This window comes from Diadema antillarum, unplaced genomic scaffold, assembly GCF_040938485.1.
Source record: "Diadema antillarum isolate AM-2024a unplaced genomic scaffold, OU_Dant_1.0 seq00002277_RagTag, whole genome shotgun sequence".
In the NCBI taxonomy this organism is placed as follows: domain Eukaryota; kingdom Metazoa; phylum Echinodermata; class Echinoidea; order Diadematoida; family Diadematidae; genus Diadema; species Diadema antillarum.
In genome coordinates, this window is record NW_027272902.1 from 168,899 (window position 1) to 183,616 (window position 14,718).

Here is a 14,718-nt window from a genome sequence, read left to right on the forward strand (position 1 = left end):
GACGGTAACCAAATCATCAGTACTTACGCCATTTCTTTTGAGTTTGGTGAGAATGAAAAGTCTCCTGGAAGCATTTGAAATCATACGCTCCATTTGTTGATCCCACTTTAAATCATCTTGGACAAGGACCCCCAGTAATTTAACCGACGAAACGCTTTCCAGCCTTGATGAGTTGATTTCCAGGTGAAGAGGTTGTGGCTCCGTCCGCAGGAACGATATCTGCATAGCTTTACATTTGGAGGCATTGGGAAGTACATCATTGTCATTACACCATGCAACCAGTGAATTAACATGAGCTTGCATTTCAGATGACTGTGTCCTCTTCACTACTTCGACCAGGGTCAAATCATCAACATATTTCCATCTTTCTGGTGTATTAGAAGCAGCATCATCTTTAACCAATGCCAAAAAGAGGATTGGCCCGAGTCGTGTGCCTTGGGGGACCCCACAAGTAATGGCCTTCTGCTGTGAAGTTTTGCCCTTGTAACGAACAGTTTGTGATCTGTTGAAGAGAAAGCTGCAGATCGTTGGGATGATAGAACGGTCAACCTCCAAGTCAATCAATTTCTGGATCACAATCGTGACGATTGACGTGGTCGAAGGCCTTGCTGAAATCAATTGCACACATGTTGACGTATGTTCCAGACTTGTCAATTCCGCTGTGGATGGTGTCCAGGAGACTGACAAGATAGTGCATGATGGAAGTACAACGTAAATTGCCAAACTGTCTGGGATCAATTCTATCACTGATGTCTCTGATTATCCACTTGGCAAGAAAACCTTCAAATATGCGTGCTATTGTAGGAGTTATTGACATGGGACGTAATTGGTCAAAACTAGTGATGGCACTAACTTTGGGAATGGCACACACGGGTGCATTTTTCCAGATGTCGGGGAAACAGCTTTCCTGAAGGCAACAATTGAAAATTCGGGTCAAAGGGTCAGATAACTCATACGCAAATTCCCTCAGCAAACGGGTCGGACATTCATTTGGATGGCGTGCTTTGGAAGTGTTGATGCGACGAAGTCTATTATACACTTCCAGGGATGCCAAGTTCGAAAGATTTTTATGAGTGAGATTTTCACGACTCAACGTCTCGGCGCGCGCATGTGCTCGCGAGCAAGGGTGTGGGAGGGGTTAGTACGGAGCTTTTTAAATTTTTAGCTCTTAATGGTGCGATCAGGAGCAACTTAAGTGACTATTTTTTACTTATTTTGAAAGACAAAAGGGAAATATACCTTCAGTTGCAACTATCACTTTAATCCTTTGAGCTATATGCTCATTGTTAATAGGCCCAAGTTGCAGATTTCACCCAATGCGTGAGAAAAATGGGTGCCATGCGTGAGATCGTGAGACGGACCCTAAATGCTTGAGTCTCACGCACAATGCGTGAGACTTGGTAGCTCTGCACTTCTAAGCGTCCAATAACCGGAGGGGTCGTTGCTGGAAGATAGGCTGGTAGTGCCGATAGGTCAAGAGGAGAAAGCGATGAGCAGATGGCTACGAAGTGTGAGTTCAAATCTTCGGCTACTATACTTCAACATCAGTTTTGCTTGCAAAAGGAAGACTAAGCTGTTTCTTATGAAGCCCTGCAAGATGACGCATTTGCTGATGCCATTTACCAGGTTCTGAAGACTTCAAGTGTTGAACCTTACGCAGATAGAAGGTGCTTTTCGCGCGTTTGATGAGTCTTTGCACAAGGTTCCTATTATAAGTTGCCTGAAATCATGAACTCTCTTAATTTCTAGGATTTATTTTTAAGTCCTAAGGATTTATTGCTTTAAGTCCTAGCGGACTGTAAATACAGACAAAACCTTAGGACTTAAAAGTAAGTCTTAGCTAGGATTTAAAAATTTAAGTCTATGTTCGACTTAAATTTCAAGTCTATAGGATTTATTTTTTAAGTCTTATTAGATTACATTTAAATCTTTCTTAGACTTGTTTTTAGAATAAATCCAGCTTGGATTTAAACGACGAAAGACTTATTTTAAGCCTTCCTTGGATTTATTTCAAATAAATCCATCATGGATTTAAACTCAGACTACTGAAAATGACAGCCAATTGATGCACTTTCTTCACATGTAAAGGTCTATTTATTTTAACAAAATCAAACTGATGCATTTTTCACAAACAACGATAAGTTACAAAATATACAGATGATTGTCATACACATGTAGGCTCCAGAAAAAATGAAATACCACATGATGAAAACAGAGCATATTTTGCAATAGTCTCAGATGGTCACATCTTCACATTCATGTTACTGATGCTTCTTTCACTGTGTTCTGTAAACAAGTTACTAGACGACTGGAACCTTCATTGCCAAATAGATTACTTTTTTTCACTTTTTTTTAAAATCTTGCAAGATGACTCCATACGACTCGATTCACTTTCATTTTATGTATTTCTTTCCCTGGTGAGCATCGTTAAGTCGTAAGATGGAAACTATGAACAAATATAAGATTATATATGAATTCTAATAACTTAAATTTTAGAAATGATGCCGTGTAATAAATAATACAGCCTCCATTAAGTTGACGTTTAGATTTACACGCTTTGTACGTCCCATGCATGCAATTTAAAGAATTATTTGACTTTTTGGAATGATGCATAGTATAAATTTAATCAAGAGGGAAGTAAAGGCCAAAATTAGTGTAATCACATTAGAAAAGAGAAGAAATTTCCCTACACAGAATGGTGTAAAGACTATGAAAATCAGCTACGAAATAAGGAAGATATGCCTCTTTTCAATTTCACACATTTCCAGAAAACAGATCTTGTCCAGTCTTTATGAACGTCCAAATGAGGGAATTGATGATGTCATTCCTTCAAAATATTTTTACACTTTTCACCTGCATGTATTTGCATATTCATACGGACTAGTCAAGAAATGTTTTCTGAAAACGTGTTACATTTCCTTATTTCTTACCAGACTTCCCTAATTTTTCCACTATTCCGTAGGGAAAATTTACAATTGAATCCAAACTGTATTACATACAACAGTAGGGAGCAAGATCTATGTAAACTCTGAAGTAAATTCACCTTAAAACATTAAGAAGCTCAAATAACAATTAACATTCTAAACTTACTTCTAAAATTCCTTGAATATCGATTGTCTGAAATGGATTTACATAAGTACATTTCCATACTGCATTTTGGTAGACAAAATGTTTGACAAAAGAATATACAAATTCCTGCTTAATCTATTGATATTTCAGAATCCATCTCAACTGATGACAGGGAACCATCTCAAGAGACTGTTCAAGTGAGATGGACCACTAGTTTCTTAATTACTTTGATGTCATATCTCGTAACAAAGCACTATGTTGAAGTGATGCAATCTTAATTTTTAACTAGAATTATCACTCATTGTGATTAATATACCCCCACCCACAACTGAGGGAATTAGCTCAATCAGGATTATTTTTTCTTACTTTTTAATAAAGAAAAAAATTACCATGGCAATGCACTGTTCCACCTCTCAAATCAAGTGCTCAAGAAATGAGTGAGCAAGATAAATAAACTGACGATTTCTATGGTTTTTACTAAAAATTGTGTAACCATGGCAACACAATGTTGGACATTAAGAAAAAATGAAGTTTGCACAACTATAGGCCCTATATCATAGCCGTCATATGTGCCATTTTTCAAGCTAAATGCTAAAAGGGTGAGGGGTTTAGTTGAATTCACATTAGTGCATCATTTTCATGCAAAATATACTGTTACTATGGCAACACATTTTCCACACTGACAAAAGATTTTTTGCACATCTAGGTAATGTAGAGGTAACATGTGCCAAATTTGAAGCCAAAATGCTCTAAACAGAGACAGGAGAATCGAAATGTTTGTATGATTTTCATTGAAAATGCACCGTTACCATGGCAACACATTGTTTAACAATGATGAAATATGAAGTTTGCATATTTCTGAACTACAATGGTTGCATGTGCCAAATTTCAAGCCAAATGCTCAAAGACTGAGGGAGTTACCTGAATCCAAAATATTTTTGTATGATTTTCATTCAAACTATGTTGTTACCATGGCAACACAATGATCAACAATGACGAAAGGTTAAGTTTGCACATGTACGTACCATAGTGGTCAGGTGTGCCAAATGTCAAGCTAAATGCTCAAAGACTGAGGTTGTTACATGAATCCACAATATCTTTGTATGCATTTTAGTGAAAAGATGCTGTTACCAAGGCAACGCATTGTTCACCATTGATGAAAGATTAAGTTTGCACATCTATATGCTAAAGTTGTTGCATGTGCCAAATGTCAAGCCAATTACTCAAAGAGTGAGGGAGTTAACTGAATCCACAATATTTTTGTATGATTTTCATTCAAAATATGCCGTTACCATGGCAACACATTGATCGACACTTACGAAAGAATACGTTTACACATCTACATACCACAGTGGTCTTTTGTGCCAAATTTCTAGCTAAATGCTCGAAGACTAAAGGAAGTTAGCTGAATCCACAATATTTTTGTATGTTTTTTGGTTTAAAAAAAGCTGTTACCATGGCAACGCATTGCTCACCACATTGTTTCCATATCTATATACCATAGTGGTCATGTGTGCCAAATTTCAAGTCAAATGCTCTAAATTTGTTTAAGGTGCCCATCTGCGCTGAATCTATCCTTCCTCGTGGGTTCAAGCACATATTTTGGCTGGAAAACCAAAGTTTATTTCTTTATAAATAGAGAGTTTCATATTAAAGTGTTTAGCCACAACGTCATAATGAAAATAGCAACAAATCAGCGCTCAATAAATGTGATGGACAATGGCTCAACAACACTGTGGGAGTGATGAAAATTAGGTAATCGTTGAATAATTACAAAAGTGTTCAGGGGAACTTAAACTTTCTTCTTTCAATTTAAATCAATGCGGATCTGGCATTACTTTTTTTTTTTCATCATCAACCAGACATAATATACAGAAAACAAGCCAAAGATGAACAGTAAATAAATTGAAACTGGACATGTATAAAAACTTGAAATATTGCAAAAGTGAGGCACACACATACATGATAGCACCTCTAAAGGAAACATTGCGGCATTAACTTTCCTTATTGTGTTATTTTCATTTAAAAATGCACACAAAAAAAAAATTACAAGGAAACTTTACTACAACCAGGGCATGACAGACATGCTTCTTGTGTGCATGGATTTGTAGCTCAATATAAATGGAAAAGTGAGGCACACATAACATAACTCAATATCCATGAGTCAAACATTATGCATGATAGTATCTTCAAAGGAAACATTGCAGCATTTTACCTGTGTTACTTTGATTTAAGAATTCACCGAAAATTAAGAAAACTTTGCTGCACATCAGGGCAAGTCAGATATGCTTCTTGTGTGCATGGGTTTGTGGCACAATGTCGAAAAATCTTACTAGCATCATACACTGACGTGTTCTTGAAGTTCGTGGCTAATGCCCAGAACGAAGCCCTCACTTGGGATTGTAGCAGTACATGAATATGCCGCCACAAAATCAAAGAATGCTTCAAGCACCCAAGCATATTTGACGATGAAGACACAGTGGGCTTTAAAGAGTCTGTCAAATTCTTGCTTCCGGTCATCTCCAGCCTGGACTTAGTATGGTCTTGTCCAGGATGAGAAAATACTGGATGTACGTCTAGTCACTCCCTTATCTGACTAAGCAGGGCTGGCTGAAGGTGGCATCTTTAGCATCACTGAACTTCGCGCTTCTCGCTCGTGATGTATACGTTTCGCGCGGATCAACTTGGCGTTTCCCGTTTGCTAGGGCTTTCAGGTGGGAGAATCTCCAGATCAGAAGATGCTTTGGGCTGGGGTTGGAGTCTCTGCATCAGCAATGCCATGAACATTGGTTCCTACCTGAAAAGAGATTAAACATGTATAGCACTACTGATATTTCGAACTAAATTTCACTTGAATCGTTTGAGCAAATGACAAAGGCTACAATTATTATCAAATAAACTTTGCATCACATAGAGGGAAGTTAAGTTCTCAGTGAGAGGGCACTCTGGAGGAAAAAATATTAAAATATAATTTTACATATTGATCTTAAATACAATGTACTAATAACATATTCATCACATAACTTTTAGTTTGTGATGTACAAGTAAATATTTCTGATATATTTCGGAACATATTATTTTAAAACATTTTGTCTCATCTGGTAAACCTCAAAGCCTTGAAAAAAGTTCCCAGAAATCAGATTACTTTTTGCCATCATCGGGGTGGGGCCTACTTGATATTTACATGTTCCAGACTCATAAGATATTTGATGTACATATTATTACAAATCAATAGAAGTCAGCATGCATTTTTAATCCGTAATTTAATGAATTTAAAAGAAAACTGTCAAAACACGGTAGATACCCCTACACAATACTCATTGCTGAATGTTCTAAAGTTTGTTTGAGAAGAATCGCTTCAAAAACACTGATATATCAGAGAAGAAAACTTTGTATTTCTCACGACAGCATGAGAAATTCAGATTTTTAAATTCCACCTGTTACTGAGTACATGCAGATTCTACACGAGTCTTGCTTTGTAAGATACGAAGCTCAAATATTCTTCTCTAAACATGAGCTGGTACTTAAAAGCCCAATGAAACATGCATATTGATAATTCTCAAAATTGGAAGCTCAATGATTTGATCATAAACTGATTTCAAGTCTATAAACATTAAGCATATACTGTACTTACAGGCACATAGTCATTCTGCACCAGGTACTGCTGGGCATCCCTCGGGAGCATGAGAGGTCCTCTCCCTTTCTTCTACATGGGGATGTTGGGTCTGTGAAGCATCGCTGCAAGTAGTGACATTCCACAAAATTCCTATAGAATGGAACACAATACAATTTTTTTTTCAACTTTAAGTATTTCACCCATTCTCTTTAACATATTAGATATGACGTATTGTATCAGCTCTGACAATTCCTTATTATCAATATCAGTCTATGAAGAGCAAACTTTCCTGAAAGGTGTAATAGCAATGAAGCATAAACAAATGAGTAAGTTTTACTCTCACACTTTGGACAGATATTGTTCCAGTAATTATAATCAATGCCACAAGATCTATGAGGATTGGCGGAAGGACTTACTGTCTCCATCCATGTCTTCACATCTTCTTACGATGTCTTGCAACTAAGGGTGGTTTCGCTTGGCAAGTGCAAGATTCTATTGACGTAAAATGGCCCCCATCTGTTCACCATCTCCTGCACTTTTCTCGGTACAACTGGGCAAAGTCCGCATTGATGTGAAAATAAACACAAAAACTGTGAAATATCAGTGATCAGGAAGTGGAAAATGAAAAACAGAAACGCTTGACAAAAAAAAAAAAAAAAGGAAGAAAACAAATATGCTTCGGGGGTATAAACGGTCGCCATAGCCACATTTCTAGATTTTTATGTAATTAATTATTTCTTATTGGTCTCGAGGGTTGTATTTCATGCTGGAGGAAAAAATGAGACCGATATCTCTGATTTTTGTTTCAGATGTTATCGTTCAAATCAATTTTTAGAAATACCAGGGATGTCTTGCATATCTAAACACCAAGAAGGGATAGTCCTGACAGAGTACTCCTTGGAGTACAAATTATACAAATAACAGGTAATTTGCATTCCCTTTAATATCTTAAAAAATATTAAAAGTAAAAAATAAAAAAAGGCCTCATATATTGTAAAACTTCACTACATTCCCTCACTGATGTATGTGATGCTTAATGCATACATCTCAGCCAGAAGTGTAGATCTGTAGAATTTTTAAGTCTAGATCCTTCTACTCAAACACAGATCACCACATTGATTATGCTACAAAGAGAAAGACTGGAGTAGAATACCTTTATCCAGGTGCGAAATCTTGTTCCATTGCACGAGTTAATCCCATACATTATTTGTTTCACACAACGCCTTCAACAATAACACTAACAGACTTACTAGTTCAAGAAAGAGTCTTGAATTCAGTGCAGAAATGGCAACCATAATGCCTAGGTGTCCAGGCCTACTACTGAGTGGTAGTAATAATAGTAGAAGTATTTTCATGGAATGCAAATCAGTAGCACATTCACATTACATACACATGTACGCAGCCGAGTGCAAGTAGCATTGAAGTTGATTATTCCAGTAAAATGAGTGACATGATGCACGCTTGATAGTAAGAGTGTTGAGTGCACACGCCAAAGGTAATTGTTTATTGTGACATCAGACTCAGTAGACCTAGTCATGCAAATGGAACAGAAACTGTTTATTAATTGTAGACCCCCTATTTTAATATGGGAGTCAATGGAAATTGGTGATGTCAGCCAATATGGCCCATGCGATAGAAGTTTTTACAGTTCAGAGCTTGATGCCACTGCACTGGCATTGCAACATTGGCGCCCTAAACCCTGGGGCGCTCATCACACAGGGGGCTTCGTGTTTGGGCTGGTCGCAGTTCTATTGTGATAGCGCCCATAGGGTCTACGTACTATTGGTGGCCTAAACACAACGTTAAAAATAAAACCCATCTAACAGCATATGCCCTACATTTTATCACAGCATAGTGGGGCATGATAAGGCCTAGAACTGTGCCTTTCTACGTAGAAATTGATAAATTAAACCTTACAAGAGTGTAAGAAGGGGTGAACTGACACTAACTTGTTACTGTTACTCATTGTTAGACGACAGTTAGGCCTACGCTACAGTAGCCTGTTATGTCCATAGCTTTACCTTTCAGTCAAGACACCAACATCGTAAATCATTGGGTAGAATGGGCGCTTTATAAGAGTCCCTGTATTATTACACTTGTACTTGCAGTTTCACCGAAATAGAGCCCCCACAATACTAGTATAACGTTTTAGCCTACATGTAACTTGTTACAATGTTTGGATAGACACATTAGCCATGAACAGCCAACGTTAGCACTGGCGCTTCAGGGATGGACAGCGCTGTATACAGCGGCAAGGCTTAAACTCGCCAAAAATGTAGGGCGGTTAGTGCACATCTTTACATCTTTTATCTTTGGTTACTGAGTCCCAGAGTTATCAAACACATTCTTAAGCACTCATACAGTAATATGCTCACCTTTAAGCAACTTGGTCAAGCTTCCGTCAGATCATGCCCTCAGAAAACTCCGGCCTGCATGACTTCTGCCTTCAAGACCAACTCAACTGTTCGAGTCAATAGCGTTTGTTTGCAAGGAAGGTACAAGTATACTATAGTACATGTACAATGTACATATTGTGCACTGAATGTGTGTATGATATGACTACGCTATCTAGCATCGCATGAAGCAAAGTGACGGCCAGCGCCAATTCCGGTTTTAGGCGGTTCAAGATAGCGCATGACGTCATTTACAAGTCATCTGATTGGCTGAAAGTTTAAGTCCTTGTTAGATTTAGATTGCGAACAGCTTCGACACTCAACTTTTAATCGAAGCCACCTAAAATAAGTCTTAAAGACTTAAAATATTTTAAGTCGTAAGAAAGATTTAAAATTTAAGTCCTAGAAATTAAGAGAGAAGACCGTTGGAAAAACTGTTGTTGCGTTTGACGATATTACCCTTCGAATACGGTCAGACATCCAGGGCTGATCATTTATTGGCCGTCGTTTGACTGTCTTGAGTTCAAAATAAAGTCTGTATTTAGCGTTTAGCCGATCGTTGAATTCATTAGCATGGTGTTGGCATCTATGTAGAGTCTGGGAGGGCAGACCAATCCGTCTGAGTAATCCACTGTCCAAATGCTCGCACAGAGGATTCCCTAATTAATGGCCGAAAAGAAAACTTAGTACCCGGTAGTTTTTCTAGGAGGTGGAGCTGTCCTTGGGTGAAAAGAGACAACATTGTGATCACAGTTGACGAGATGGGAGCCGAGATAGCAGCTTCATTGTACTCATCACTTAAATCCGTTAGAATTTTGTCAAGAATGGCTGTACCTCTCGTGGGGGTGGCAACAACTTGGGAAAGCGAGGTTTGAATCTCAAGATCACGTACGTGTAGCCAAGTAATTGAAATCACCCAGAATGAGGAAGGACGAACTACTATAGATTGAAGACGAGCACAAGAAGAAGACAAGAAGAAGACTGGTGCACACTTTTGGTGATTTTTTTTTCCCTATCAAAAAAGTAATAGAAAGAAATATTCACCGAAAACTGAATTGCTAAATCACTGTATCAGCTCTTGTTCCGCATGTGCGACACCACTGTATAGGTCTTTATAAAATACATAGAAGTATGTAGGTTTATCTTCCTCCGACAATCAAGGAAGCTTTTGCTTTTTATGATCGCAGTTCAACGATCTGCCATGTTGCACACTTTTGATGGAATAGGGCTGTTGGAAAATTGTCAATACAAAGGTGTATAATAGCCACACATGGAGGGAAGGCGATTATAACGGGGGAGGCGTGCGGTCCAAGGGGATGTCCCCCAACAATGCGCCCCTCCCCATACGAGGGAGCTTTTGCATTTTTAGAATTGAAATGAAAACATGTTAATGTTTGCGTCGTTATGCCAATCTTGTTAGCATGACTGTATCACTTATACTCTGAGACGCGATACAAAAGCAGCAAATCCCCTATAATTTACACTTGTATCTCGTACTTGCTATTCCACTAATACGAAAACCGTCGATCTATCAAAAAGGTCTTTTTACCGTCCAAGCCACAAAATGTGAGTACCTCAGTTGATGCAATACAGAGAAAAATAAAAAGAATACAGTTAATTTTCAAAGCAAGCTAGCTACTGAGAGTTGTGCCAGCAGTACCAGTACGTACACAGAGCAAAGTACACAATTGAGTACGATTTCGCTGCCACAAGAGGTCTCCCTTTCGTTGTTTTCTTTTTTCTCGCAAAATGCGAGATTGTAAAAGTGTCGTCTCGATCCAACGATACTGTGTCCTCCATATTGGCTGCTTTCCTCAACACGCGCGCTTTGAATGAAGAAGAACTATACACATCATGATCACAGTATCAGTACAGTGCAGACAAGTAGAACGCGGAATTGTCATCTGTACAAATAGTAAACGAAACCTCAACCTCATTAAACATTTCAAAGCTTTGCCTTTGGTCACCAAGAGTTATAGCCACCATTTTAAACTGAGTCTTCTATGTCGCAAAGGTAGCATCACAAGAGTGCCACGACTTTGATGTGGATTGATTCGAAAGGTAATTACGTGATGTTTTTCGTGGTTGTAACGATATGGGTTTGTGAATTTTCGCGGGACCTAGGCTATGGCTATGCATCCTTGCGGTACTGAGTACATGTATGTCAGTATGTTGTGCTGTGTTGCTGCCTCGCGTGCTTGCATTTTGCAATGCAATGCAAGGCAAGCAAAAGAGACAGACTTGGCAGTGTCAGTGCTAATTGTTACTACAATGTTAGTTTGCAATGTCATAAGTGGTCAGTGTAATAGTAGTAATATTATCAACCAATATTTCCGTCTGACTCTAACAGTAAATTGATAGGTAATCATGTAGAAATGCACACCTACCGTTCGCTTCGCTGTTTGTCAATCAAATTTTGTGCAGCTATTGGATATGCTAAATTGAACCATATCAGAGAGTTTCCATGGAATTAGAAAGCCGAAAAGGTAAGAAAAATGAGAAATCGGAGTTGAAAAGTACGTCGGTCGCGAACATAGTCTCCAACGTGTAAGTAGTGCACCGATTTCGCAGAGAACGATGTCAACGATTATAATCGATTCTGGTAGTCTCTAATCAGCCGCTTACTAACAATATCGAACTTGACTCGTGCAATACGTGTAGCCCCTACTTTCTTTTTCGTATTTTTTCCCTTATTGTTAGCTCACCTGAGTCGAAGGCTCAAGTGAGCTATTGTGATAGTTGTTTGTTTTCATTGCCACTATCATGATTATCACTATTCAAATTATTGATACGATTATTCATACCAGGATTAAGACATCGATCCTTTCTTTAAAAATTGTGGCAAGTACAAATGTATTGATTTTATCATGACAAAAGTTGATAATAATTCAAATTGAATAGTGTTGAAGGGAGTAGAATGAGGTTGAAGGAAAAGTGGAAGAAAAAGGTTAGGCTATTATGAGGGAGAGAGAAAGAGAGAGAAAAGAAGATGAGAAGGAAGTTGAATTCAAAGAGGGTTTGTTTCTAGTATCTTCATAATTTATAGGCCTGATTAAATTAATGAATTAATGAGAATAGTATTACAAAAAGTGTATGTTATACAATCATGTATTAATATTGTGGACTTCTTAAAGTGCTCATTTTACCTAAAAAGAAACAGAATATTAATTGAAATGGTAATATGTTTTTGATTGATTAGTTCAACTTATAGTAGAAAGTAAGGCAATTGTTTTTATGATGGTATTTATTTTTCCATTTCATTTTCTTAGTTATGGATACAAAAATTGCAACCCCAGTACTTGCTTTTGTTTTGTGGGAAAAATCAATTTTATTGTGCAATATTCATGATGGATAATTCCCATTTTTTTCATATATCTTTTACTGTTTTGTACACATATTATCTGTCCAACATTTAGTCAGCAAAAAATGTTGACAGATATACAGTCACACGCAGGAGAAAATTACATAAAACGATAAAAAACAGACGCATCAAGATCACTTTCTTTCTTCCACATTTTACTGTCGAGCCGACGTAATTATTGTGGTTAAACACCAAACAAGCGGCTGTATTACAGACTACAACAATCGATTATCATCGTTATATCGCTCTTCCACATAATCGATCATCCATCATGCTACGCTGGCACGGCCGTCGATCGGCGTACTTTTGAGTCAAAATTAGCTACTTTTCTTCTGCAATTGACTATGAAATTTCATGAAACCGTCAGATATGGTCCATCTTGACATTTCTTATAGCCACAAGAAGTTTTCATTGACAAATTAAGGAAGGAAATGGTAGGTGTGCATGGTGTGCATTTCTACACGATTACCAATTGATAAGCCATAATAAATATGGCATAAACATAACAACATAACACGACTCGCGAGTAAGACATGACAACAGTGGAAGGTGGAAGGTGCATACTATGTCACTAGTATCATGTAGTAGAAGTCTATGTGTAGTAAATTTAACCAAGTTAGGTTGTTAAGTCTAACGTTATAATGTCATAGTTATATCATCCACTACTGCACTGAGTACTATTACTCAATTATGCTGTTAGACATGTTCTAGACTTCCTTTATAATTACAAATTATTACAGAATACCGGCAACCAAACACGGAGAGCGCAAATTGCTCTGAAAAGAGCGTAATTACTCTTGCCGATAGCAACCATCAAAAATATTATTAATCTGATCTGTGATACGGTCCGTGATTCGGCTGTCAACGATTGCGTTTGTTTACGTTAGCCTTCATCCTAAGAAAATCAGATTTTCACTGAACCATGAAATGAGATCAATTATCCGTAGATTGATATGTAACATACACATAAACAGTGTTTAAATCAGTCCATCTTTTCATTTTCTTGGAAAAATCTCGCATTTTAATAACTTTTCGCGTACACGTAGGCCTGTCGTAGCGGTGGCTTCGATTCGCCCATCATCATATTCATAAGTAGAGAGCTCGCTAGGGCCGAGCCAGCGCACGGCCGCCGCGCGGCGTCCGCGGGCAGTCGTAAATCACACAACACCTATAGCGACTCCCGTGGGAGCAACCGCGAAGCTCTCCACGGGCTGCGCGATCGGGCAGCCAATTTCACTGAAACAGGCATTGCAAGGTCCATTTCGTGTAGGCCTACCGTTCTTACCACATGGGCTTACTTGGGGTCGATAAATCTTCCTTTCAAAAAATCAGAAAACACTTCAATTTTGAAAAAAGTTAAGTTTCGACACTGCCATATTTTGCGCAATGTGGATTAAGTACAAAATACACCAATGTCAAGACAAATAAGTGCGAAATTTCGACTTAGCGTGCTAACAGATTGTCCTCCTCGGGCTACCTTAGCGGTTCGTAGCAGACTCAAACCAACGTACAAGGAAGGCAAAAGTAGTTCAGGTTTGTGATTCGAACATGTCGTTTGACATAGGGCCGTATTACTTTTTAAAAGAATGATATCAATGCACCCTGTCATAACTGCTACAGCTAGCGATCATCGCGAAGAGTTGAGCACTGCGTGTGTAGAAAACGATGTACTTGCGTGAGAGCACCATCTAGTGCTCAATGACGCTAGCTATTTACGTGTGTTTTCTTTACTGAATTGAGCTGAAGCACTGCACATCCATCTTTTTATTTTTTTAAACGTTTTTATCGGAGAAAAAACATAACATACACACATAAACAAAACAATAGACCTCTAAAAACTCTACAGCATTTATCATTTTAGTAATATCAAACAAGGCATTATACATTAAACATGAACTTATTGAAGTAAATACCAAGATTATTATTTTTTGAGGCAATGTTGTACTCTGTCTCATAATTTGATGTTAATTTGGATAAAAATGGAAGGTCTCGTATTCATTCTCGTATTGAGTCGTAACTTCAAGTGTACTGTGGAAACTCAATTAGAGTCTTTTTATTTTAAAATTTTTCATAAAGCCATTGCTACAAATGACTTTATCCAAAATTGGGAGGTCTGACACTTCCTTATGTAGTTTATGCAAAAAGGATCAGGATTCTATTCAGCATTTTCTAGTTTTTTGTGAGATTGTTACTCCAATCAGGTCCAGATTAGAAAGATATTTAAGCTCCAGTTTGAAAAAGACAGTAGAATTATCAAATTTTGAAAAACTCTTTGGCAT

General features: G+C 37.9%; 1 protein-coding gene across 1 annotated transcript in view; it reads left to right on the forward strand.

Annotated features, from left to right (window-relative positions):
* The first annotated feature begins 10,985 nt into the window (after positions 1–10,985).
* LOC139714448 (uncharacterized) overlaps positions 10,986–14,718 on the forward strand; it is a 65,282-nt gene continuing 61,549 nt past the window's right edge. The window contains exon 1 of the mRNA XM_071626158.1: positions 10,986–11,139. The gene's annotated coding sequence lies outside the window, so the exon portion shown is untranslated. The remainder of the gene's footprint in view (positions 11,140–14,718) is intronic.